At 34.1% G+C, this 27,957-nt stretch overlaps 1 pseudogene; it reads right to left on the bottom strand.

The window, feature by feature from the left end:
• Nucleotides 1-146: 146 nt before the first annotated feature.
• On the bottom strand, nucleotides 147-27,957 carry LOC149194972 (putative receptor-like protein kinase At1g80870; annotated as a pseudogene).

Raw genomic sequence — 27,957 nt, forward strand, 5'->3', positions numbered from 1 at the left:
AGATTGACGAAACGTGATTTTAATATATAAACAAATTTTGTATTTCACATATTTGTAGTTTAGTTATGGGATCTTTTCAAAATACTCTTCCTCCCACCACACTTTGAACTTCTTGTGCTTTTTTTTCCAAAATTTTACTCTATTATTCATATGGATTCAGTGAGGCTCAGCTCTCCACTAGATTCTTTATGGACCTCCTAGGTCTTGGTTCCATGAGTCTCTGTTTTCTCCACCTTGTTCTCATCGTCCTAGTTTTCACTCCTTAAAGGACTAATTTGACTACCAATCCACTCCATCTCACCACTGCCATCTTGCCTCCACCACCTATCATTTCCCCAAGGCTACTTCTTTTTCAAATCTTTGCCAACAAAGGGATATTCTCTCAATTCCTTTCTCTTGTCAAAGCTACTAATATCATTAATTCCAGCATCTGAAAGGAACTATTTGCACCAATCCTCACCCTCTGTCAGAATCTATTTTCCCTTCATCTGTAACCCAAATTCCTCATCCCCACTACTCACAACCTCATGCACTAGGTCATTATCACTAAAATACTCAATTTTACTAGAGGAACAAGCTTGAGTCCTCAAGCTTGATACCACAAATGTAATGCTAGAGTGAATTCGACCTCAGATTCCTTGTCAATAGATCTAAGGCACAAGCAAAGTCTATCTTTAATGTTTACTATATTCCTACCACAGAGCTTCCCAATGCTTCCCTCCCCATAGTCAAGAACATTTCTTTTAGTATTTGCATTATCTATATTCATCTTTCCAACATCTTGGTTTTTATTAAGATCATAGCATATATTAAAATCCTCGCTTTATGTTAAGGTATTGGCTCTTCCAAATATCCTCACATCTGCATTGAAACTCTTGTCCTCCCCCAAGGTACTCACTAAACAACTAAGGCCCATAGTCAACATCACACTTAAGTCTGGCCAGCCCAAAATCAGCTAGTTTGGCATTTAAACAGGGTTTGAGAGGAACATTGTTCGACTTTAGATCGCCAAAAATAATGGGTGGATCACGATGGGTGGATCACACATAAGTTGCAGAGAGGTCAGCGCTTGGGAAATTCCCAAAATTATCTTAAACCTGGTTTCCCAATCCAACTTCTAAGGTGAACCATTCTCAAACAGAGCCTCGTGCAAGATTTCGTTCTGCATATGCTCATACACGAGGAGTCTCCTCTTCATATTAGCACAGTGCCCCATCTACCCCCAATGATCGACAATTCATTCTGAAATTCACTTTCGCCTTGCAGAGAACTGATATCATACCACTTTACTACAATTTCCTTGCCATTCTTGAGAACCCCTCTATAAACTACATTGAATCCTCCCTTCCCAAGCCTATCGTTCGAGTTGAATGAGTGAGTAGAAGCTTTGAGCTCATGGTATTTGAATCTTTGAATCCTAACAACGGTGAGATCATAAGGGTTGGTTTTGTTGCCCTTCAAGTCATTCTACCCCAGGATCAACAACAGCGCCACTAGCCTCCGATATAAAGATTAGAGCATGAACCAACTAACCTAAGACTTGAAGTGCTCTGATATACAGATCAGATCAGAGGATGAACAAATATGAATGATTCAATGTACAAATCAATGTCAACGGGTGAAATTGAAAGGAATGGCGAACCCATAATTGTCAAGGTCAATGTAAATGCAACCATATTGATTGATGCCTTATGTTTCTTGTGCTATGAGAACTTCCAGAACATACAAGTGACATGAACCGAGGATTCTACCATACCAGTCAAACATAGAAAAGGCTTTAATTTGCTCCACTGTCACTTGCCAAGAGAAGATGATGTAAACATTGGTGACCATATCACAATCTAACTCGATCTATAAAGTTCCAAGCTTTTCCATCAAACTTGGGGTGTTTCAAATCATTTTCTATTACTTATTAGAAAGCTCTGAGATGATTGTTAATAACTTGCAACACCATGCCAAAAGTGCATCCACGTGTTGTTACAAATTGTAATTTTTAATAAATGCATCAATAAAATCCAACTGCATTTAACATTGTAATATAGATATATATAATATGACTTTGATCGAAATGAAAGTTGAAATATGCCATGTATAGGTCAACAAACAAAACCCCAACAAACAAAACCCTATTATAATGATAGAAATGAAAACATTAAAAAAATATACTATAATACTTAAAAAAATATAAGAAAAAAATAAGCTATTGTAAATTCATCTTAACCCATATATTAAGTATTAAAAAATTTAAAGCTCCACTTTCTTTTGATGCTTCTCCGTTCTTAATAAAACTAAGATTGGGATGAATTTAAAATAATGAAAGAATTTCATTTTAGAACACTAGTGGGATGAATTTAAGATAATGAAAAAATTTCATTTTAGAACACTAGTATGGTAAGAATGGGCATTCAACCAAGAACAAAAATAGACATTAAACCTTATTTGTAAAGCTTTTCACGTCATGAAATCATTTCATTATGGTATTATGGGTCCATGAATGGAATGGGTAAGGCAATTTAAGATAAAACAGTAAGTTGGCTTGAGCATGAGTATCGGGGTCACTACATATACCCAAACTATATACGTAGTAATTTTATTTTCCTACATGGTACATCATAAATATCATTATTTTTGGTTTTTTAGACATTACCCATTTGACTTCTCTACATAGACATTGAATTTGTAATATGTTTATTGAAAATTTTGAAATTTGGCCATGCCAACTTGCCATTTTGGTTCATTGTTAAGCTACAAAGCATTAACCTTTTCACTTAGCCGTGGCTTATCTCATCAACATGGTATAATTTTCAAAGGAGTGAGGTCAGTGACAATGGGTCTAAGTCTTGGGGAAATTTAGGTACCATGGAAATTTTGGTGGAATCAATAACTTTCGTTCCAGGCACTCCATAGCACAGGAGATATTTAGGTATTAGTTTTATTGTTTTATTTTTATAATTTTTTCCTTCAGTAAAAATATCTATTTTTTAATATATAAATTGATAGTTTAAAAAATTTATATTTTTTAATATATAAATGGATTATTTTAAAAGAAATGTTCCACATTATTTTTTCAATATTTGGTACAAATTTACATTTAAGATTTATAAGTTGTCTTTATATTTTTTTGTTGGTATTCCAAAACAATTAAAGAATAGCTAAATTTTATGTTTTCATTTTGGCCACAAGAAGACAACAACCACAGTGCTGCTGCATTTTTTTTTTCAACCTACTTTGTGAGCAAAAAATTATATCTATATATGTTTTTAATACAATTTAAACCAAATAAAAACTTAGGTTTTTTTCTCAAAAAATGAAGGAGAGAGAAACAATAACTCAACTAAAAATTTAAATATGTTCACTTCTCACTTGATGAAACAATGTTGTTGAAATAACTATTATTAATTGCAAGCATAAGACATATTTATTTGCTAAAACATTAGATGACTGAAATAGATAGAAGAAATAGACAATTTATACTAAATCTTGAAAAACTTTTACCTAAACTTGAGAAATTATTAAATATTATAAAAAATTAATATGTATATTATTAAATGTTATAAACAGTAAATACGTATATTCCCTTGTTAATATCGTTTCTTGAAATCAATGCAAGACTAATTTTTTAATATGTTTTTAATTGATGAATTGAAATTCATATATACTAATTAATTTATTTGTATTATATAGGCATTATATATCAAAAACTGTCTTCAAAAAAATGGATTCAACTTTCTATAAAAAAACGTTGTTTGGATGGTGTAGTACATCTCAAGTTTCATTTTGTGATAAAGAAGATCGTGATTTTGTTCTAAATAAAGATTTAGATGTCTTGGGGCATAATGTAGAATTTGATATCTTGGAGCATAATGAAGAATGTGATGAAGAATTTTATCGAGGGAAAACCTAGCACCCAAAAGAAAAACAAAATGAAAGTAAGAAGATAATTTTTGATGGGTGGAAAACTAAGTATAAATCATTGAGAGAGGCAAAGAATAAAGGAAAAATAGGTATGAAATGTATATATTGTGAAATGCATAAGGCAATGCGACCATGGGGAACAGGGACTTGTTTCTCTACATTGCAAATTGATTCTATAGTTGTTCATGCTAGTTCAAGAATCCATAAACTCTTAGAGTCAAAGTGTATATGTGGAAATGAGAAGAAAGCAAAGCCTGTTACAAAAGACATTGCATGCATTGATGATATGAGCAAAGAAACAGTCGTCACTACTGTAAAATTACTGTATTGTATGGTGCAAGAGGATCTACCGCTCTCAAAATATGAATCTCTTTTCTTATTTGCAATGTATTTACACACACAAAATATGCCAAAGAATAAATATTATACATCATATACAAATCACATGGCTACAAAAATATTCCTTTTTGCTATATCGCAATATCTCGAAGAGATACAAATTTTAAAATACTAGAAATCCCTTTTGGAAATACATATCATAGCTTAGAAAGGAATCTTGTGTTTTATGCCATGTTTTAAAACTCAAAAGTATTGAGGCCTCCAATTTCACAGCTTTTAATGCTCATAAATGTTTGTGATGGAAGAGGGAAAATAACTTATGATGTAATCAAACATTTAATGGAATCAAGGGGTCTTTCAGAAGAAAGATTCCTAGGAGTTTCCACAGATGGTGCTTCTTCAATGGTTGGTAATGAAAATGGCTTTACTACTTTCTTGAAGAAAGATGTACCTAATCTTGTAGTTGTTCATTAAATTTCTCATCATGGAGCTTTAGCCACATCAGATGCTTCAAAAAGAATACCTGAACTATTGCTCATTAAGAAATTGGCAAATCAGATATATTCTTGGGTATAGAATTATATGAAAAGAAATAGTCAACTTATTACTCTAGAGGAACTTATGTAGCTTGAAACTCTCGAGGCTCTTCAAATCCATGGAGTTAGATGGCATTCAAGTGGAGAATCCATTGAAATACTTGTTGTACTTTTGCCTCGCATATTAATGTTGTGGAAAAATTAGAGAAAAGACTCATGGTATGATAAGGCAAGCATATTTTCAGTGCAATTTTGTATACATATGCCTCGAGATATGATGTGTGAATTAAACAAGTTGAACAAACAATTCCGAGAAGAGTAGATTGATGTCATATCTTTAGGGGAATCCATATATGTTACTGTAAATACATTGAAAAGGTATTTTTTTTAAAGTGACATATTGGTAGAAGGAACATGTTATTTACCTAAATTTATAGATGCCTCTAAATTTGGCTTCTTAGAATTTTTTCATAAGCAGGGGCTTGTTCATACGTATGAATTACAACTTGTAGCAATTCCACATGCATATGAGGACTCTGTTCATTTCCAAAACAGTCACGATAATGTTTTATTGAATGTTCAGTAGAAAGTTACAAACAACATGCAGAAATTGTGTTCAACCTCTTGTAGAGAGTTTGAATGGGAGATTCCATAAGTTTGCATTTTTAAACTCAACAAAGTTATTCAGCCATTGTCATTATTTATAGGATGTCTATGGAAAATAATGAAATTAATAGTGTTGGCTTGAAAAACTTTTTCAACACATGCAACATCCTTATTATGAAATTGAAGAAAACAAAACAACATTTTATTTTGAGGCCTCTTTGAAAGAGTTGCATCCATTTGTTGACACACTTGTGTTAAATATGAGGGATCATCCAGGAAATATGCATGGGGGTTTTTTATGTTACATGATTGCATACAAATTTTCCTAACATGACAAAGTTATGGCAAGAAATACTTATTGTTCTCACAAGTACAATTGCTTGTTAGAGAGGATTGTCAAGACAAAACATAATAAAGGATGTTCGAAGAACAAATATATCATTAGTTGCATTGGATGATCTGAGTGTCCTAAGTAGGCTTGATTCATCGGTGGTGGAATGGGTTAGGGTACATGACATGTGGAATGATGTTAAAGAAAGAATCTTAAATATTCATTATGGGAAATTTCAGCCTAAAAGAGCCCATGAAACTTTCACATAATTTCCATTTCATAATATGTAAACGAATAAATATCCTTTCAATTTGAAAAGATATACATGTAAATATTTTGGAGGCAAAAGAACAAAAACTAGTTTTTTAGTTGTACTTTTGGCTCATATCCTTATAGGTTTACTCAAAATTAAAGTGTAGATACTCATTGGATGTGCAATTAAATTCCACATCCAATGAGTATGCGTTATGCATGCTTTGGAGAAGATGTACATTAATAAAAAAGAAGATATATTAACAAAATTGTTCAAAAATGAAAATACATTAAAAAAATGTGTTCAACATGTTTTCTAAATGTATCTTAATTTTTTATCAATGTGGGTCTTCTGAAAAGTGTGCATAATGGGTAGTAGTTGAATGTGGAATTTATTTCTGCATCCAACGAGTTTCTGCACTTGAAATTTGAGTAAACCTATAAGAAGAAAAGCCATAAATTCAATTAAAAAAATAGTTTTCTTATTTTCCCTACAAAATTCATCACTCTTATTTTATTTTTTTAGATATTATTTTATTATTTTTCCTGTGGGGGCCACTTTTAGGCTAAAATTTCTTGTAATGTAAATTTGTTCCATTTATGTTTATGTTTTAATGGTGTTGTGTTTTGACAATTACCTCTTTAGGTGAAACTATCAAAAATTTAGTTTGTGTAGATGTTGATATTCAATGTACCTTTTGAACATTTATATAGTTCATTTACATTATGTTTTTGGTTTGAAACTTATTCCACAATTGTTGCTCTTGTAATGGGATACACATCCAAGTGACTTAAATGGAAACCATGGTATGTGTGTTTCAATTTATGTTAAGTGAATTTCTTTTGTCTAATTTTAGTTGCAACAACATTTACATTCACTTTTTTCATGTGAGAGTAATTGTGAATATATATATATATATATATATATATATATATATATATATACATTAATTTTTGTTATTTCTTAGAAATAAAAAAATTACACATATGCAGATACATATTTTCCATTTATTTTCTCACTATTTCCATCTTAAAAAAATCTTGAACATTTCAACGACTTGGAAAAATTATAGAAATGTTTCATCAAGAAGTCTCAAATGAAAGTGTAGCAATGAGACTTGAGTGGATTCATACAATAAAGGATAAAAAGTTTGCAACAATTATAAATACAATTTGTAGAAATTAGATGAAACTTGTACAAATAAATATTAAAAATAATGTGATGAGTAGTGTAAAAATAAAAAAGTCACAAAAGCAATTCATGATGCGTAGGGGTATCCATCAAATTTAACTTCCCATTGTTCACAACAAGTCAACTCATCAGTCGAATAGAGGAAACAGACATCATTTGGAACATAGTAGTCTATACGTGCGAATTCTTGGACACTGATGTGACATTGCATGTATGGTTGTACATACCATGACAAAGGTTTCCAGCATCTCCACTTGACTTCGGCTGAGGGAATTCCGGTGAGCCAAGTCCGCCGCCTCTTCCACCAAGAGACCATTAGAGTGCCATTGTATATGATATCATCTATTTAATGTACCATACTCTCATTTCAATTTAGAAACTCACCCAAACAGGAGCTTGAATTTCCACCACTCTATTCTACGTTGGTTTCAAAATTTGAAATTGTCGCCTACCCTCACTCTCAATCTCACATGTGGCATTGCCATAAGCCCTCAAGAATTATACAAAAATCGACTCATGCGAGTCCACAATGGATGTTGCAAGGGAGACTTCGAACATGAATATGATGGAGTTGATTTGCCAACATTTGTTGGAAAGGGAGGATGAAATAAAGATTGATAAGAGAAACAACGGTGTTTATATTAATATTGTGAATAGTGATGATATCCAATCCAATGTCACTGCCACCTAAGGCTCATGGCCTGATAAAAGTTGAAGATCAATATCAGAAGACAAATAGAAGAAAATTACAGAAGAAAACTATTTTTCTTGTAATTTTTTATCCACAGTTACAAGAAGTACAAAGGAGTTCCCTTCTTGTTATTATTTTTTATCTATAGTTACAAGAAGTACGAAGGATGTAGGGGTAAATGAAAAGTTGAAGGAGGAAGAGAAAGGAGAGTCGAGGCATAAGAGGGCTAGGTTGTACACAGGAGTCAAGTAGCGCCCGTGGAGGAAGTTTGTTGTAGAAATTAGAGACCCCAATAGTAAGAGCTCTCAAGTTTCACTAGGCACTTTCAACACTACCAAATATGATGCTCTCTCTTGCATATGACTATGATGGAATCATGATCCAAGGATCATCTTAATTTTCCCCTCTCATGCTTCTAATTGAGAGAATTTTTTATCCAAACAAATTTGTTTTCCTCATTTTTTTCCAAAGATAATTTTAAAGGGGAGATTTCGGGTTGTGGTTATTTGGAATACAATTTTCTTTTGGAAAACTTTAACCTTAGAAGTTCATGAAGATCTCATTTATCAAATTTTTGAAAAATTATCTATTTTATAATTTTCTAAACTTTATTCATTGAATTAATTTCATTTATTCTTTATTCAGGTGTCTTACTAAATTCAAATATATTTTATTTATCTTAGTCAAATTAAATTTTATCATCTTACTATATTGTATTTTCTTTATAATTTACATTATAATAATCATTTTTTTAAGTGTAAATATATAAAGTTTGTATATGAAATTTTTTATTAATTTTAAATTTAATAATAAAATATTAAAATAAATTTTTAATTATTAAAATGTATAAGTGTTTTCATACTTTTAAATATATTCCATAAATTTATTTAAATAACAATAATTTTAATTAAAAATTAAAATATAAACTAATTATATTATTATATTGAATTTATCTTATTATATTGAATGAGATACTCCACTTCTTAAAAAAAAATCCATTTTTTTAAGTGGCTTTCTCTCCTTTTATTGATAGAGTTTTAATAAATTTAAAAGTGATAAATCCAAAAAATACACATCTATCATTCATACAACACGCTATTGTGATTAATGTGTTGCGTTGGCTTAGTAAGAAATGTCTTCCATAAGTTATAATTTATTGGCTTAGTAAGAAATGTCTTCTATAAGTTATAATTCAATAAATGTATTAATTAATTAATATTTAAATTAAAAAATTGTTATTTTAATATATAGATAACAAATTATATGTATGTATGGTTTTTGTATTTATTTGAAATGAATTCCTATTAAAACAAGAGTTTAAACAAATGCTTTTAATTCATTTGAATTGTGATATCAAAGAAAATCCTATTAAAACAAGACGGGCTGCGTGGCAACTAGTCCATGCCATATGGTCTTGTTAGTTGCGGCAAGAAAGAGGTCAGTGTTGCAAGTGATTTGACGTTGGCTTGAAGTTTTACAGGAAGAGCCAAGTAGGCTCTGACAACATGATAGATGTGGGAGAATAGTCATGAAAGACAATGTGTGTAGCAGGTTTGGGTGAGTTTGCATGACCTACTGTACCATTGAATGGCAGATGGTGTTTTACTAGAAATGGATATCACCAAACATTTGTGCTAACTCTCGGAGAGCAAAGTGATAGAACTCAACTAGTACTGCCTTCGCACATTGGCAGTTATCCAGAATTTTCAACAGTGCAATTTGGGTGTCCAAAAGCAAGATGTTAGGGGCAAGAAGAAGCTTGCACCAGCAATTAGAGAGGTTGTTAACAACAGAATTCACCAAGGTGCGGCCTATTGCATAAAGGATAATGCACTAAAAAGGAAATCCATACGGATGTCGAGTTTTCATTGAGAATCACTGCATGAATTAGTAGACCCACCCCGGAAGCATGGTCTGGTGAATGCTACAAGTGATTTTGTACATATATCATACAATTTTTATTGAAGCTCTCAGCAATCTATTAGTGATTATGAAGCTTGCATGGAGTTAACGAGTGAATTATGACTAGTTAGTCATCTCCTGTTGGCTAGTGCTGTAGGGCCCGCCTAGCCCTCCAGAAAGATTTCTGAAGCCATCAAGTTGTTCAACATGGGAAGTTCGCAAGAAGAGATAGATCGATGGGTACACAATATCTTGATCAGTGGGTAGGTCTTTGCATTCAGGTTCGTAGGTTGCGTAGGAAGAGAGAAAGATGTGCAGCATCAACGGAAGGTATAAATTCATAGATCAGTAAGGCAGGTAGCACAATATAGCAGAAAAGGTAGAGAGAATATTTCAGGCGGGTAGCAAGATCTTCGATCTAATGCAAACAACACTATCTATCTCAAGCAGGTAGGTTCCTCCTGTTGGTGGGCTTTTGATTCACTGTGGAAAGCTTCCTTCCGTCCAATCAACCACCTACTTTTTTTGACCAACCTCCCCCATGCATCATCAACCAATCTAGCAATCAAACGAAAGAAGCCAACCAACTAGCAATACAAGCTAGCAACCTATGAGCAATCCTAGGTAAGTCTAATCAAGCAAGCATCGTTGCAGCGTTTAGAGCCACCAGAAGCAAAGCCAAGTGAAGAGATAGAGATAGATTCTGCTTTTATATATTGATCCAGATTTTGATGTCGTTAATGTGGTTGATTATTATCTTGATCCTACAAATTACCTAAAAGGACCATCATACTCACTAGGACTAGGTCCACGAGCAGATCAAGAAGATCCATACGCTCTGCTTTGGTTTGATTGGATTAGGGCGAAGGGCATGGGACTACAGTGAAACTGATAAGAGATTTCAACTGTAATTAGTACGTTAGTGTCGTACTGGCTTGATCTTATAAGATTGCTCGTTACTATATTTATCTAACATTATCAGGATTCAGCACTTGACATTTTTGTGTACTGTCTACAAGCTTGTTTACAACAGTTCGTATTCTGTGCATAGGCCGGGATTAATACCATCCAGAACAACCTCTAATGGATGTAGAGAAGGCTCAGGCACATCACGTATTTTTAAGTCCTGATGTGGTGTGTAGACCATCAAGTTTGAGGTGGTTTTTTCATGGAATTTTTGTTCCCATCCAAAACTCTTCAACTTTTGCAATAAATTCACGTGATTAGTAGCACGTTCACAACTTTATAGTTTTTTTTTGCAGGTTGTTGGTGCTCGACTTGGCATATTTCATTCATGAAATTCTCACACAATCATAAAATTTATGTCATTTTGTGATTCAGCGCAATTTCATAGATTGCTTAAAATGTCCCTAAAACTTAGAACATCCAAATGGCCCGTTGCAAAATATTATTATTCAACATAGTTTATGACATGGTCAACATAGTTAACAAACTGCTAATCATGCTCGGGATCACGTGTTTAGTACTAAGGCTCATTATACACTCTAATAAACTAAGTGATGAGTATCGGATTACACATGACGAGTATTAGATTACACATAGTATAGGCCATGTTATATCTAACCAACATTATATCAAGAGAAAATACCAGGCGGTTGCATAATACACCTTGAATTATTAGCCGCGAGAGCTTTCATGAATTAATATAAATATGGCCATATTAGAGCTCTGATTGATAAGAAATAACACTAGTCTAGTAAAACAATGACATGAAACGGTCACTGGTACAACTATTTTATAAAAAAGCCTCAACACAGCCACGTATCTATCATGCATGAATGATAACCTGCATGCATATCAAATGCCTTATTCCAGATCTGGGGTACATGCATACCAAATGTCCAGATTGGGAGACTTCTCTGTCACGTTCGATGAAGGCCAACCTGCATGCATACCAAATAATGTGACAACTAGATTAGTGTGAAGGCCGAAAACATGAAATTTTGCAGAGAGTAGTGCACAGTCTGGGTCCATAGTTCTCAAAGTTCAAAGTCTAGAGTCAACGAAGATTGAACAGATTGTAGTGAAGTTCTTTATCAATTGCTTGCATATAATATTGGAACATGGCCAATGGCTCGCGCCCCTCAGATTTTTGCAATGGAGGCAAGCTTTAGTATATTCTTGTTCTTGATAATGAATTTATAGGCCAAATCCCTGAATCGTATGGGAACTATAAGATCCTTAAACTGCATGGGAACTGTAAGAGTATTCTTTTTGATCCTGGATCCCAGCTTCAACTCTTTTGAACGGGAGATCGTCCTAGCAATTAGGAATGCGGGAAATTTGTCTGAGCTATATCCGCAGAGAAATGGGTTCTCTGGAAACTTGCCAGCAGAAATTGGGCAAGTTTCGCAGTCGCAGTCATAGTTGATCTGTACCTTCTCAGATTGGGAACCTCTAAGATTTGGAAATTAAGCTTGTTGATTAGTATGTCTTTGCTGGAAAATAATCTTTCAGGACCCATACCAGCTCAGACTGGACAACTCAGATTGGACACTGTAAATTTGTGTCTTCCATTAATCTTTCAAATAATGAAGTCCTTAATTCTCTGAATATTTCCAACAATATGCTTTGAGGAGAAATACCCAACACCTTGGCTACTCTGAAGCTCAATTTTGTAGATTTCTCTAGGAATTCTGTATATTTCTCTAGGAATTCTTTAGCAGAACCAGCGTGAATTGAGCTCATCAGCCAGACCAATAAAAAACGTTTTTCTCGAAACTCGGGATTCTATGGTCAAGGCCTGGAATCTTTGGAAACCCTGGCTTCTGTGGTCAAGGCCCAGAATCTTTGCAACCCTATGATTTACATACAGGGGATGTTTATCATGAGAGATGGATAACTGGGTCGATTGTTAGTGGGACTATATTTATATTCTTGATCCTCAGCATGCTCATCAGAGGAGGATGTAGGTTGCATCACAGAGATTCAAAATAAAGTCAATAGCTGAACTTTTCGGAGATGAAATCCTTCCACAAGCTCAACTTTGATGATCATGAAGTTCTGGAATCCATGGACGAATAGCTCTTTATTGGTCATGGTGGAATCCATGGATGAGGAGCACATTATTGGTCATGGTGGCTTCGATATAGTGTACTGACTTCAGCTGAGTAATCGTGAGTCTGTTGTTGTGAAAAAGCTATAGACCTGCAAAAATGGCCGCCATGTCGGCCTGATAAACGGATAAATAGAGAATCGAAGGCAGAAGTTGAGACACTGGGAACAATTTGGCACAGGAATATTGTCAAACTCTACTGCTATGAACACCTGAGGGAGACCAGAGCATCTAGGAGATGCTCAAACAGTTTTAGGAAGACGTGCATATCTTCCATCCACTTGTAACACATGCACACATACACCTGTAACGCGTGCACACATACACCTGTAATGTTTTTACACACTTGTAACTTATCTTTGTACACCTGCTAACAACTGTGAGCAACTAACTACAATCAAGCAACTCAAACTAATGTCTCAAACTTTTGATGTTTCATTTTCTCAAATGTCTCGAACTTTTGTTGTCTCAAACTAATGTTAACATTAGTTATGCAAGCTAAAACATTTTAAAAGAATGAACAATCTAAAATCAAAATAACATATAGTCTAGCCTCTTTTGCCTCGGGAAGAGGCCAAATAAGAAGGAAAATAAATCTGTATCGAAAAACTTTGGATGGCGAATTGGTTTTTGTCGAGAAACTTTGGTTATATCATGATCAGTGGGATTAACAAACATGTGAACTAATGCTAATATGGTCATAATCGATTACTATAGTGCCTAGCCATTGCGAGATGGCAGGGACTAATAAGATGTTAAACAACTTAGTTATTTAAAAACTTTTCTTTTTCATATATGAAAGTACTAAGACATGAATATCCTAAATGTCTTTAGTGTATTTTACTTTTAGCTTTAAAATAAGTTATAATATGGTTAAAGAAACTTCTTAAAAGCGCAATTTGAAAATAACATAGTTATAAAGATTTAAGTTCATATTGAGTAAATTTATCAAAACTATAACGTTTGAAATTAACATTGAGTAGTCCAATATGTTACGGTTATTTAAGCTCGAAAAATATGAATATATAGGAGTTTTTTAGAATTTTTTCAAATACTTCCATGTTTTTTTATACAATGTCACTCCATCCTTTAAAGGTTATGACTACGTCATGGTTCTAATCCGGTAAACATGTCCTAGAAATAGATGAAAGAAAAATGTTGAAAATATTCTAATACCTTATTTAGTAAGGGTAAGAGATTGTAGTTTTTGCATAATCAACACCCATGTGATCTAGTTGATGGTAGGAAGAGAATCCCCAAAAAAAATCATGTTTGATAATATTTTTTTCTTTGGTAATTTGAAGCAATTGTCTTAAGCATACTGGTTCATTGAAATTTTTTGGAGTAGCCCGAATACACCTAGAAGAAAATCAATGGATACCATAGAGAGATGTTGGATAACCCTCGATCGTCCTAAGGATGGGTCTAAGAATGCTTCAGGGTAGTCTATTTTCATTTTACAACTTATGTTGGACTTCCCCATGTAGAGGAGAGGTTTTGAGAAAAAATTGTATGTTTAAGTAGAGTTTGAATAACACACTATGTGGGAGAGGGAATTGTGTCTTCAAACGAGTGGTTTTGTGGTAGCTAGATACCCTAAGAAAGGATCAAAGGTAGAGCTTTTATGTCCCTTATGGGATGATGTTTCAACCAATTATTTACGGTTGTATTAATGGTGTATTCCTCCAAAATTAAAGGTAGAGAAATATATCTTTATATTTTTTACTAGAGTTCTTCTCTGAAATGGAATTACAAGGTAAAATGGGTGTTATATTCAGAGTCTCGTTTGCATAAGATACATCTTCCTATCACAATCAAATTCCTTCATTCTAGTGGATCATATGTTGGTTATTTATTGTTTACAAAGGAGCCAGTTGAAAATATCGGCATTAGATGGGAACTCAAGTTTCCAATTTTTCCTTCCCCATTAGTGAGGTGAAATTTCCTACCTCCTACATTAATCTTTTGTAACCATTTTTTGGTCTTAACCACCAATGGTATTGGAATAAGAAATTAATTGGTCCTCGTGATCTAGTTGATCTCAGTTTCTAATAAAAGAGTATTGTGAAGCTAAAATGTAAAATTTTCAATGAATTTCTTCATATTTTGTTGAACCCACCTCAACCTGTGATAACTTAGCTAACTTCCCTAACCAGTTTTAATATCACCTTGAAAATATTTATTTAAGAAGAAGAAACATTCCCTATTCATGGTTTCAATGACTTGGGATTGTAGTAAATGATTGGAACTTTGAACCCATGGGTGCTTCCGAGTCGAATCGCTTTTTCCTTTTACCACTTTCCACAAGAGTGAATCTCTTGTGACTGGAAGTGCATTTAGAATGGAATTGAAGACCATGGAACTATTTCAATTCCTTTTATTTGTGCTCTTAATATAGTCTACTATACATTACAAGGGGAAATATTTGGCTTCGAGTATTTGTGTCCACTGACCCAAGCCTTGAATCAATCCCCAAACAATTTTTTGGCAAGAACTTTGGTGAAGAGGAAAATGTTTTTCATTCGCCATCTTGCATGAATTTTGGGAGTTGCCAAATTTTTCTAAGAGGTTGAGAATAGAGCAATGTTTTTAGCTAATATATAGCATACGAATATAAAGGATATTTTCCAAATATTGGGTAGTATGCTTTTTGAGACTGACGTCAATGTGGTCTAATAGACAAGGCTAGCTACCACATTAGACTTTACTGGGGCTAATTATCCAAACCTAGAATGTCATTTGTTGCACTAAGAAATGATCTTTTTTCTATTTTTACAAATCTACACATACAATAATTCTTGACATAACCATTTTGTATTAATTTTAAACCAATATATTCCATACCTATATTTTTCCTAAAACTTGTATATCTAGGAGCTATGCTATGTATTTTTTGTCTAGCTTTGACATTCCACAAATGAATAAGGAGTATGTGTCCTTATTCATTTTCATATTATTGGATATATAAAAAGTAGAAAAGAAATATTTAAGTTGATATAAATATCTAGGATCTCTTGCAGAAAATATAAGTATATCATCCACAAAATGTACAACATATATGGATAAATAAGAGCTAACTTCAATACATATTAGAGTACCAAAGTCAATTTGTAAATGATAATTCCATTGAGACTCTCCTCATATTGTAGGAGTAGAAGTGCCAAGAGAGGATATCCTTTTTGTAATCCCATTTCTCACATGAAAAAAAGGGAGTCTAAAATATTTATTAGAAGTGGAAAAGAGGTTCAGCTAATGTAGTTTAGGGTCCAAGCGACAAATGAGTGGGAGAAGCCAAAAATGAGAAATTTAAATTTAAAATGAGATATTTCCTCTTCTTTGTATGAATGGAGTGAAATTCTTCCTACGAAAGACCAATAGTATGGAATTTTATTCCTACAAGAAAACGAAATTGTTATAGGGAGATGCCATCCAAGGGAAAGTCTGTTAACCCATAGGATATAATCGTTTTCATAACTTCATATATGATGTTATAGAGTAAGATTGGTCTGAAAAGGTTAAAGGAGTGGGGATTACATAATTTTGGCATTACTGCAATGAATGTTGAGTTAAAGGAGAACAAATTTTGACTAGAAGTTCTTCCCACAACTCTTAATTGATCATTTCTCAAGAAATCAAAATAGCCAAGCTAGAATTTCAATCAAATATTAATACAGATAAGATGTTTGTAATTTTGAAAGCTATATAGAATCTTCAAAATTTTTAATGATGACTTAAACCATTAGTTGTTCAGTTGCTTCATGCTCCATATACCTTGGAAAAGGTATGCCACCTAGATGATGACATCTACTGATGCAAAAGAGTCTTTCTTGTTAATATTTTGAATGTGTTGAACGCTAATAGAATTGATGTGCTTAAAATATGTGGCAATCATGCCATTTGATGTATTTATAGCAGAGATGGTGTTCGTCACGCTACTTCTGTTTGTAAAATTATGAAAATATTTTCATTTTCATCCCCTACATTGAGACAAATGGCACAAATCTTAAGTTTACATTCTCTTTCTCTCTATGAAAGTGTTTTTTGTGGGCTTATTGTAGATCATTTAGTTATTCCTTTTGAAGGGATGCAAAAGGAGTTCTAATTGCTGTAATTCATAGTTATACTTGGAGTGGGGGGGCTGAATTACTCTACTGACAAATTTTACTTATCTAATTTTAGACAAACATCACCAAACATTAATATCATGAATTCAACAAATAAAAAGGATATATGTGGAAACCCTTTTATGATATTATAACTCGTTAAGTATTTAAATATCATAGTGTGAGGTCATCTGAGAAAATATGACAAAATTCATTAGACATCTTACATTTTACTCTTACAAAATTCTTTTATTTGAAACTCAGATCACCTAGATCAGGAGGGCCAATTACTTTTGTCTTCAAATCTTATGGGTAGTTAAGTCCCGCAATTTGTTACACCACATCAGCGTAGGAGGTTCAAGAAATATCACCTCACCAGTGGGGAAAGAAGATTTGGAAATTTCAATGCCCATCTAATGCCAATATTTTTAGGTATCTCCTTTGTAAACAACAAAGAACCAACATAGGATCCATTAAAGAGAAGAAATTTCATTGTATCTGGAAAATGTATCTTATGAAAATGAGACCCGCACTCATTTTACCTTGCAATTCCCTTTCACATAAGAAGTTTAGTTAGAAATATAGGGATCTAATGCTCTACCTCTAGTTTGGGTGGAATACACCATTAGTACAATCCTAAACACTTGGTCGAAAAGTGATCTCATAAAGGACATAAAAGTTTTACCTTCAATCATTTCTTAGGCTACCTGTCTATCAAAGAACCAGTCCTTTAAATACAAAGTTCACTCTCCCACATAGTGTGCTATTCAAACTGAAGCTATGTAGACAATGTTTTCTCAAAACCTCTCCTCTACATGGGAATATTCAAGATAAGTTGCAAAATAAAAATAAAAAATCCCCTCAAGCCTTATTAGACCCATCCTTGGGATGAGAAAGGGGTACCCTAATCTCTATAAGGGGTCCAATGATTTTCTTCTTGACACTTTAGGGCTCCTAAAAATAATTTCAGTGAACTAGATCACCAAGGAAAAAGGATTATCAAATTTGCAGTTTTTGGGGGATTCTCTTCTTACCGTCAACTAGATCACATGGGTGTTCACTATGAAAAATTACAATCTCTTAGAATTGCTAAATAGGACATTAGAAGATTTGTACCATTTTCCTCTTATCTCTTTCTCTAACATGTTTATGGGAGTAGAACCATGATGTAGTCATGACCTTTGAAGGATGGAGTGGCATTGGGCAAATGATCCATAACGATCTCAATGGATCAGTTGCATAGTCTTCAGTTCATCGTCAAAGTTCAGTTCATCGTCAATGTTCAGTTCATCATCAGTGTTAAGTTATCTAGTGTTGATTTAGTTATTCATGGTGTTCCTATTCATGTTTATCATCGTGGTGATTATGGGTGTCATGTGGTGTTTAATGTCGCATTGTGACAAAGGTGTTTGTAATGAGTTTATTTATGGTGGAACTAAATGCCTAAGTGGCTAAACCCAAGACCTAGCCCTAAAGATATGGTGTCAAACATATGCTAAAAACCTAATTACATAAACCTATGCACTAAACTATTGCAAAAGACCCACATTCATATCTTATTGACCAAACAATACAAACACAGTATAACTGCAACATCTAAGCTGTGTTAGAGTCGTGTTGCATGTGAACACCGAGGTGGCATGACTGTGGCAACAAACATTACAATACAATACAATCTAACCGCGTGGAGGTAAGCCATAACTTTTGGCAGTAGTTGTCACATGAACATTCGACGCACACCGTTAGTGGAACTGTAGGAGGGCAAGTCACATATAAGGCATAACCAACAGGGCTTTGGAAAGCTGTCACATGTGGAGTCAATAAGCTGTTCTGAAACCGTTGGAACAAACCTGCAAGGTGTCCTCCTGTGGTAGGATGGTAAGACTGCAGCAGTGACATGGTTGCAGTTAGCCAGTGTGCACCATTAGTTGACCGTCTGGATAACCCAAAGTCTATTTTGGATTTTTGTTTTTTTTTGGGCATAGTTGTACAACCTCCACCCTGCAAATTAACACTAAGGTATCAACCAAGCAAAAGATTGAGCACATTCAACCAAAACTTAAGCTAGTACATGCAAAACCTGGGGAGCATGGGTTATATTATACCTAATTCCTTATAAAGTCACCAACTTAATCATTGAAGAGCTCATTAGTGGTTTCCGAAGTTTGTATGAAAATTTTGGAGATTATAGGATGATTTGTTTTCAGTATAACATTATTATCCAGATCTAGAATTGGGAACCGTGAAAAACATTGGAAAGCTATAAATTAAAGGTCGTTCTTTTGACAGATATTAGAAGTTTCTGTGTGCACATTCAACTTGGTTCATTTTCTATGTAACCGACCTTCTTGGATTCAATCCTAATAAAGCGTTTTCATATCTTAAAAGTGGACCTGAAGACATAGTCCATAAGGAGCGAACTTTGTAATCAATATCGTTGTCTGGTATTACTATTTTATTCTGAAAATTCATGATTAATTATGTTTCTTAAGTTATTAATTCAGCATTAAATAAACATTTTTTCCTTCAATATTCCACATTCAACACTTAAGGTTAACAATCAAATTCATTGTTGGCAAATAATCAATTCTACTTCAATTTTAGTTTATGCTCGATACTAGATGATATAATTTAGTATCAAAGTAGGTTGCATTTGTAGAATTTTTCCATTGAATGTTAACGAGGTCAAAGTCGCAACGTGGAGAAGAAACACTTGAGGATTTTTATTGAGAGATTGGAAAATGAAGATTCACTCATAAATCGACCATGACAGGATCTGATACAAGTAAAACTCTTGAAGAAAATATGAGTGAGGAACGGCTTCAGAAAGTTTTTTTTGAGCATGTAGCAGATATTAGGAGAACTCTACAAAGATAAGAACGCAAGCAATGCAACTTCTTCTTCAAATACATCGAAGAAGGATAAGGGTAAAGGCAAGGTTGATAAACCTCCTCCCCCAGCATCTCCATCATCATATTCTTCTTCTTCTTCCAGTTCATAATCTGAAACAGAGAAAAAACCCAAGGAAATATCTCTTTTGAAACTTGATTTAAAATTTGAATTACCTAGTTGTGATAGTAAAATTAATCATTAAAATTTAGATAACTAGATTAAAGATATAGAAGTGTGTTTTCATATTCAGAACATTTATGACGATAAAACAAAAATTCAGTTCGCTACACTTAGAATGGGGGGAATAGCTTTAATTTGGTGGGAAAGTAAAACTCAAATAGATGTAAAGAAGAAAGGTAAAGTCATCTCTTCATGGTCTAATTTTATAAAAGCTCTGAAGAAACAATTATATCATTTGGGACATATGCATCAAGTTGTATTTGACTGGCAACATTTGAGACAAGGTAAGGGGCAGAATGTTCAAGAGTTTACTAAGGAATTTAGGAAGAAACATTTGGTGCTTTATATTCCATTGGATACACTTGAAACCTTATTAAAGTACATTGGCAGTTTACATTCATATTTACAACATACATTATTGTTTTTTGTTCCTGCTGACTTTTATGAAGTGCGTTCAAGCCTTACATATTGGATCAGGTGGTAGACCATTCAATTTTGCACCACAATGATCCAAACAATTGGAAGTCAAAGATTCCAATGATAGTAAGAGGAAGAGCAATTCGAAGGGAAATAAATCAGCAATAGCTCGGAAGGAAAGACCCACTTTTTCTTTTTTCCAAAGAGTTGGTTATGATGAATCTAGATGTTGGAAATTTCATCCTGAACTTAAGCCAAAGAAGCTTCTTAAGGAGAAGGATGAAATGAAAGAAAATGCAGCAATCCATCAAGATCTGGTATCTGATTCACGTGATGAAAGGAGGATAAATTCCATAGTTTCGAGAGGTAAAACCTCTCATACTGGTTCAATTTCTAGTACTTCCACATCTTCTTCAGACATAAATCATATGAATGAGGATAAAAGAGTTGAACTAGTTCATATAAGGATAATTTATAAGCACACAAAAATAGATACAATTTTTGACAGTGGATCAAAGGAAAACTTGATATTTGAATAATTAATTAAGAAGTTGGGTTTGGAGACACGGAATCATCCAAGACCATACCCATTAGGTTGTCTCAATAAATCAACTTAGATAAATGTCACAAAGCAGTGTCAGTTAAATTTTTCCATTACATCTAATTACATTGACGAAGTGGACTTAGATGTGGTTCCAGTAGAGATATGTGGAGTAGTGCTAGGAAGTCCTTATCTTTATGATCATGATACGGTGTTTTATAAGAAAGGGCATAACTAGCATTTGCACCAGATGTTGCAAAGGAAACGCCGTAAGGCATAAATTGAAAAAAACAAATAGAACAAAAAAATACTTTGATAAAGAATAAAAATATATTGAACACTGAAATCAATGCCCCATTAATTGAAACCACTTAGTAGACGTTCCATATGAAATGGGCATATGATCCAAGAGTCCCATCCCCAAACTGCTTCCTCTTTATGTAAAATTGTTTGGGTTATATTGTGATTCCATGGGGTTGATGCCGACCTCGCAGGCAATGCCCATCCTTAGTGAGTATAGAGGTATTTTGGGGGCATGATTGGAGGAACAGTACTGCAGACTCTAATTCTTATGTTTATCACTTATAGGACTCACTGGGACAGAGAGTTATTTACCTGTAATTCCAAATCTACTCTTTACTAACATTCTTCCTGGGCTTCGTAATTTAGTATATCGCTAGTTTTACCCATAAATTGCAGGCTTCACAAGCTAAAGACCAGATTAAACTTTGGGGAGGTTTAGTAGATTCAATCGAAGACAGTTTAAGGAAGGTAGATAAAGCAAACCCTTTATGATTTACTATGTGATATCTTGTATTATACATAGATGTTTATTGTTTAGAAGATTAATCCTCTCATGTTATATAGAGATGTTTATTCACAAGATTAATCTTGTGGCAGGACAGTGAAAGAGATGACAGGGAGCAGTTATCTTCTGAAGTATGAAATGAGGATTGCTACACTGTAACTCTGAAGTGATGCATGTACTCTAATCCATCCACATCACCAGTTTCGGTAGGTAATAGACATTTTTAAGTGTATTTGAAGAGGACAGTGACTTCATGGTGAATTTGATTATGGTGTATTCTTCCACAATCAAGAACAAGGAAAGCCATTTTGTCAAGCTACATTCAATTGTCTAGACAAATTTTAATTCCCTCATTCGTTGTTTTCGTGGAATCACCCTGTTCTTTTATTGTAGGCTTTGACTTTTACAAATGCTGATTAATGGTATTCTATTTTCCATAAAATCATGTGACTATCAGGTGATGTTGAAAAATATACAATCTTCTGCCACATTCAAGGGCAGGGAGAGTCATTTTGTCAAGCTGCACCGACTTGTCTAAACAATTGTTTAGTTCCCTCATTCATTATCTTCATGGAACCACCCTGTTCTTTTATTGCAGACTGACCTTTACAAATGCTGATTAATGGTTTTCTGTTTTCCCTAGCATTACATGACTATCAAGTGATGTTGAAAAATATACAAATAGAAGGAAAACTTCACCATGTCTATGTGAATTTAAAACACATGACATATTTAAATGTGAAAATTATTTTTGTTTTTTTGTAGGGTTTAATCTTTATCAAGCTTTAGGTTTAAATTTCTTGGTGAAGAGTTGAGGATTGAAACTCTCCTATGGAACATCCAGACTTGATCAAACATTAGATACTTTCAATGACAACATCACACAATTGAATAGATTATTCTTCCATCCAACATAAAGCTGAACCTGACATGAAACCAGCCCAACCTAGACTCAACCTTCAACTTATAAAAATATAAATAACAAAATTCAAATAGCTAAGAAGAAAAGGACTACTATAGAGTGTATAAATAAAAAGGTATTAAAACTCTATAAATTCTATTCAAATAGTGTCTACATTCTAACTTCAAATAGCAAAGTAGCATAATTAATATGTTCACTTACCTTGGTATCGTTTCTTGCCTCTTGGTTGATTCTTCGGCTTTTACATTGTGTGGGGGCACATTCGTTGATGTTGTTCACCACATCTACTCTCCTTTCTACTTGACTCGAACCTATGTCTGATGACATCTTTCTCTATTGGCGTTTTATCTTCTTGAAACATCTTAGTTATCTTGTTTTTCCCCTAGTGCTTGAATTGCTGGACAAATCTTTTCCAAACGAATCTAATCTCATATTTCTTCCCAAATTGTTGGACAGATCTTCTCCAGATATAATCAATGTCATGTTTTTTTTGCTAAATTGTATTCTAATATCGTCTTCGAGCCTTCCAATATCATGTTCTTGATTAATGGAAACACCTTTGGCAAATGATTTCATGAATTTGATTTTCATAAATCTCGGAATTTTATCTCTCTAAATCTTGTGAATAGTCATATGCTTGTCTGAAAGATTAAGCCATGCATATCTATATATTAACCAATTCAAACATTCAAACTTTAAAACTATGGATGGCTAATAGATCCAGTCTGATCACAATGCTTTGAATCTAATCAGATTTCCATACAGACAAGCCACCTCTTCAGTCTTACATAAGTGCCGAACATATCTTCTTTAGACAAATCCGATGTCATGTTTCTTCCTAGATTGCCTTACAGATCTTTTCTAGACAATCCAATGTCATGTTTCTTCATATTTCTTACCACACACAAGCCACCTTTATATATTTAAATAGATTTAGTGGGTAGTTATAAGTCAAGGAATAGTTTGTTGAGCTCAAGGTAAATAGTAATCAAACTACCCTATTTTCCCGAGTAAATTTGGCCTTAAATCTAGTTTGAATTATGTCAGAAGTCAGAGTTCTGTTTATTGGAGGTGAACTTTGCCTGTGGAATTTATTTTTGGAGTTTTAGTTGATTATCTCTTTTCAAATAAAGAATAAAAAAGAGTGGAACTTTTGACTCGTGGAAAAACAAAACTCACCAAAAATGAGGCGATATGAGTGCTGGATATCAAACATGGATCTCAATATAATTTCATTGCATCGACCTGGTTGTTAAGTTACCAATAATGTGATTCTGTACACGTTTCTCGTTTATTGGTAAATAATACATTTCTCCACCAACCTCTTTTTGTTGTCAATGAAACCATAATGTTTCTTAGAGAAATAATGTATGTTACTTACGTGAGATAAAAAAATTAAACCCAGATTTGGCCACTGCAGCAAAGTAAGTCATTTTCCCTTAATGTAATTATATTCTCTAAATATCATTTGTTTTTGGTTTAATTTCTTTTCAGGTTGTTGCATTTGTCAACTAGGTTCATTTGTTGAAAGGATTAGAAATACATCATTTTTTTCAAAGTATTGATTTAGACTTGTTTCTTCATTGAATTTTATTTATTTCTAAGCTAAATGGATCACTCACTACTTTTTTTTTAATGAAGTTCAGATTTGCTTCCTCTGGAGTATACCTTCCCACCTAGATCTAGATTGGCACTCTCTCCTCAGCCTCGGTATTTCAATTTTGAATTGATTTGGAACCCTTTTTTCAATAAAAAGACTTCACCATATCTAATCCATGGATCTTGGCATTCCCACTAAGATTTCACTGAATTTCTTTCAGGTCAGTTAGCTTTGTATTAGTTCTATTTTTTTTTACATTCATTTGTCTCTTACCTCACAACTTTTTAGCTTTGTTATTCTCTTCCATTACTAGCTTGCTTGAACCCAACATCCACTTTTCTCTACGATTTAGCCTATTACTGGCCACATTACACCCCTATCACTGCTCCTGCAGATCAAGATCTTATGCTGTTCACGGTATCTAAAAGTACAGGTCATGCAGGAAGTCGGATTGGGTAAGTAATGTTGATTCTTTTACAATTATATGCAATTTGCTGTGCTACCTCTTCTTTCTCACTTGTAACTTGAATGTTGGCAGACCTTGTACTCTGTTTCTCTGGGTCTGTATGTGTATGCTTGTTTTTGTGTGCATGTGTGTACTCAATGGCTTGGAGTTTGACTGGTACTTATGCATGTCATGTAAGGTATGTACATTTCAAATGGGTCTATCTGTCTGTTGAAGTAGAGACATCAATGAATGGTGGAACTGAGTTGATGTCTCTACTTTAAATGGTTGAAATGAAAATACTTGGCAAAATGGACTAATTACTCTTACTCTGGCCGCCTGTATCAATGCAGCTCTTGCAGGGCTAAAATGTGAAGGAAAGGAGGATGAAGATTGTGATAAGTTATTGAAGAGCAATGGAATCGTCACACGCAATGGGATGCATTTTGGTGCACCTCAAACTTATGTGAAGTTGAGTATTATTGATAGAATCCAGACCTTCAATCTTTTGTTTGACAGGCTTTCAACTATTCATGGATGATAAGTTGAATCGCTCAATCATTGATGTGAGATCAACTATATTCCTTTTCAATGTTTAGAACTACAAATACAGTAGTATCTTTAACTAGAAGGCCGAGCGACCATGGCAGGATGATACAAGGCTTTACAAAAGTTTATCCACTCTTCACAATTCTACAAGCAAATTCCCAAATCAGCGTTCTTTTCTCGGTTCTGTTCCAAATAATCTTTATATGTATGTGCACCACCTACTCCTCATAAAAAATCATTCTCAAGATCGTGGAGGGCCTTCCACCTTTTTGTTGAACAAAGAATTAATGTCACTCACTATAGCAATTGAACTTGAAACTACTGCCAGAAAAATCATGAACAATGCGATAAATATGTCCTTCCTGGTTGAGATTCCATGGGTGTCTCTGCAATTAAAAAATAATTGAGGTTAGAAGTTACATGCAAGCAAGGTGAAAGACAAAACCAGAAATAAAAAACAACTTTTTTTCTACCTGAGAGCAATGGAAGCTGGGAAGATGAACCCAATACAAACTGTTGTTGTGGCCCCTGTGAATTGAAATGCATCCCAGATACTTGGTATGAATGATGCCCCGAGGAAAACGATTCCAATTAACCCAGCAGTGATCAAAGTGAACCTCTTATTATCCAAAACAAGATGCTTTTTCGCTGGAAAGACAAGCCCATCAAGATTAAGTCTCAGGGGAAAAAAATGAGAGGAAAGACCAAAATCAGATGTACAACATAGGTCACACGAACAATGTCATTCAGCACAACACTTTAGGGAAATCCCAAGTTGGTGTCAAAATTGGCCAAGACATCATCCATGGGCTGGTCTCCAAATAGAAGAAAGCCAAAAAAGCTTGTACTTATGTATACAATTGAGCACAATACCAATGATGTGCGAACAATGGGCTGCATTTCTGAAGGGTCTTCAAGTTCATTGTATATGGAATGAACTGCATGGCGCAAAGACATCAAAATTCATTATAACATAATTTTAAATGCAAATTAAACTAATGAACTCTAAGATACTACACTACAGGACTAGAGATGGAGGAAAATAATCCATACCATTGTAATGACAGATGTAAGCAGTCACAATAACTGGTACCACAACGAAAAGCTTCAAGAATGAAGTAAAATCTTCACTATCTGGTAACAATCTTGGTGCTTTGACGGTGCCACTGATCGACTTTACAATCACAATACCAGCCGTAATCACAACAAATACAACAGCAAGTGCAACTGATAATGCAGAAGTGAATCTCAAAGAATCTGCAAATTCATGGAAATGAACACATCAATATAGGCATCAAGATTTGAACATCACAACTCCTAAGGAATAACCCATGATCCACATCCTTGAATGTATATTCCATATGCCATTTCTAACAGGGCAACATGAAAAGTAATACAAATCGTTAAGCAGATGCCACAAGTATGAGACATTCCCAAGATATGTTGAATCCCCTCATATAATTACAACAGTTTCTAGACATGTAAATCCCTCATAGCTGTAAGGTATGTATATTTCAAATGGGTCTATCTGTCTCTTGAAGTAGAGACATCAATGAATGGTGGAACTGAGTTGATGTCTCTACTTTAAATGGTTGAAATGAAAATACTTGGCAAAATGGACTAATTACTCTTACTCTGGTTGTCTGTATCAATGCAGTTTTTGCAAGGCTAAAAAGTGAAGGAAAGGAGGATGAAGATTGTGATAAGTTATTGAAGAGCAATGGGATCATCACACATAGTGGGATGCATTTTGGCGCACCTCAAACTTATGTGAGATTGAGTATTATTGACAGAAACCAGACCTTCAATCTTCTGCTTGACGGGCTCTCAACTATTCATGGATGATTAGTTGAATCGCTCAATCATTGATGCGAGATCAACTATATTCCTTTTCAATGTTTACAACTACAAATACAGTAGTATCTTTAACTAGAAGGCCGACCAACCATGGCAGGATGATACAAGGCTTTACACAAGTTTATCCACTCTTCACAATTCTACAAGCAAATTCCCAAATCAATGTTCTTTTCTCGGTCGTGTTCCAAATAATCTTTATATGTATGTGCACCACCTGCTCCTCATAAAAATTAATTCTCAAGATCGTGGAGGGCCCTCCTCCTTTTTGTTGAACAAAGAATTAATGGTACTCACTATAGCAATTGAACTTGAAACCATTGCCAGAAAAATCATGAACTATGCGATGAATATGTCCTTCCTGGTTGAGATTCCATGGGTGTCTCTGCAATTAAAAAATAATTGAGGCTAGAAGTTACATACAAGCAAGGTGAAAGACGAAACCAGAAATGAAAAACAACTTTTTTCCTACCTGAGAGTAATGGAAGCTGGGAAGATGAACCCAATACGAACTGTTGTTGTGGCCCCTGTGAATTGAAATGCATCCCAGATACTTGGTATGAATGATGCCCCGAGGAAAACGATTCCAATTAACCCAGCAGTGATCAAAATGAACCACTTATTATCCAAAACAAGATGCTTTTTCGCTGGAAAGACAAGCCCATCAAGATTAAGTATTAGGGAAAAAAAATGAGAGGAAAGACCGCCATCGGATGTACAACATAGGTCACACGAACAATGTCATTCATCACAACACTGTAGGGAACTCCCAACCTGGTGTCAAAATTGGCCAGGACATCATCCAT

This window comes from Pinus tabuliformis, chromosome 2_2, assembly GCF_031772625.1.
Source record: "Pinus tabuliformis cultivar Carrire ecotype Pingquan chromosome 2_2, CPIR1, whole genome shotgun sequence".
NCBI classification, from domain to species: Eukaryota; Viridiplantae; Streptophyta; class Pinopsida; order Pinales; family Pinaceae; genus Pinus; species Pinus tabuliformis.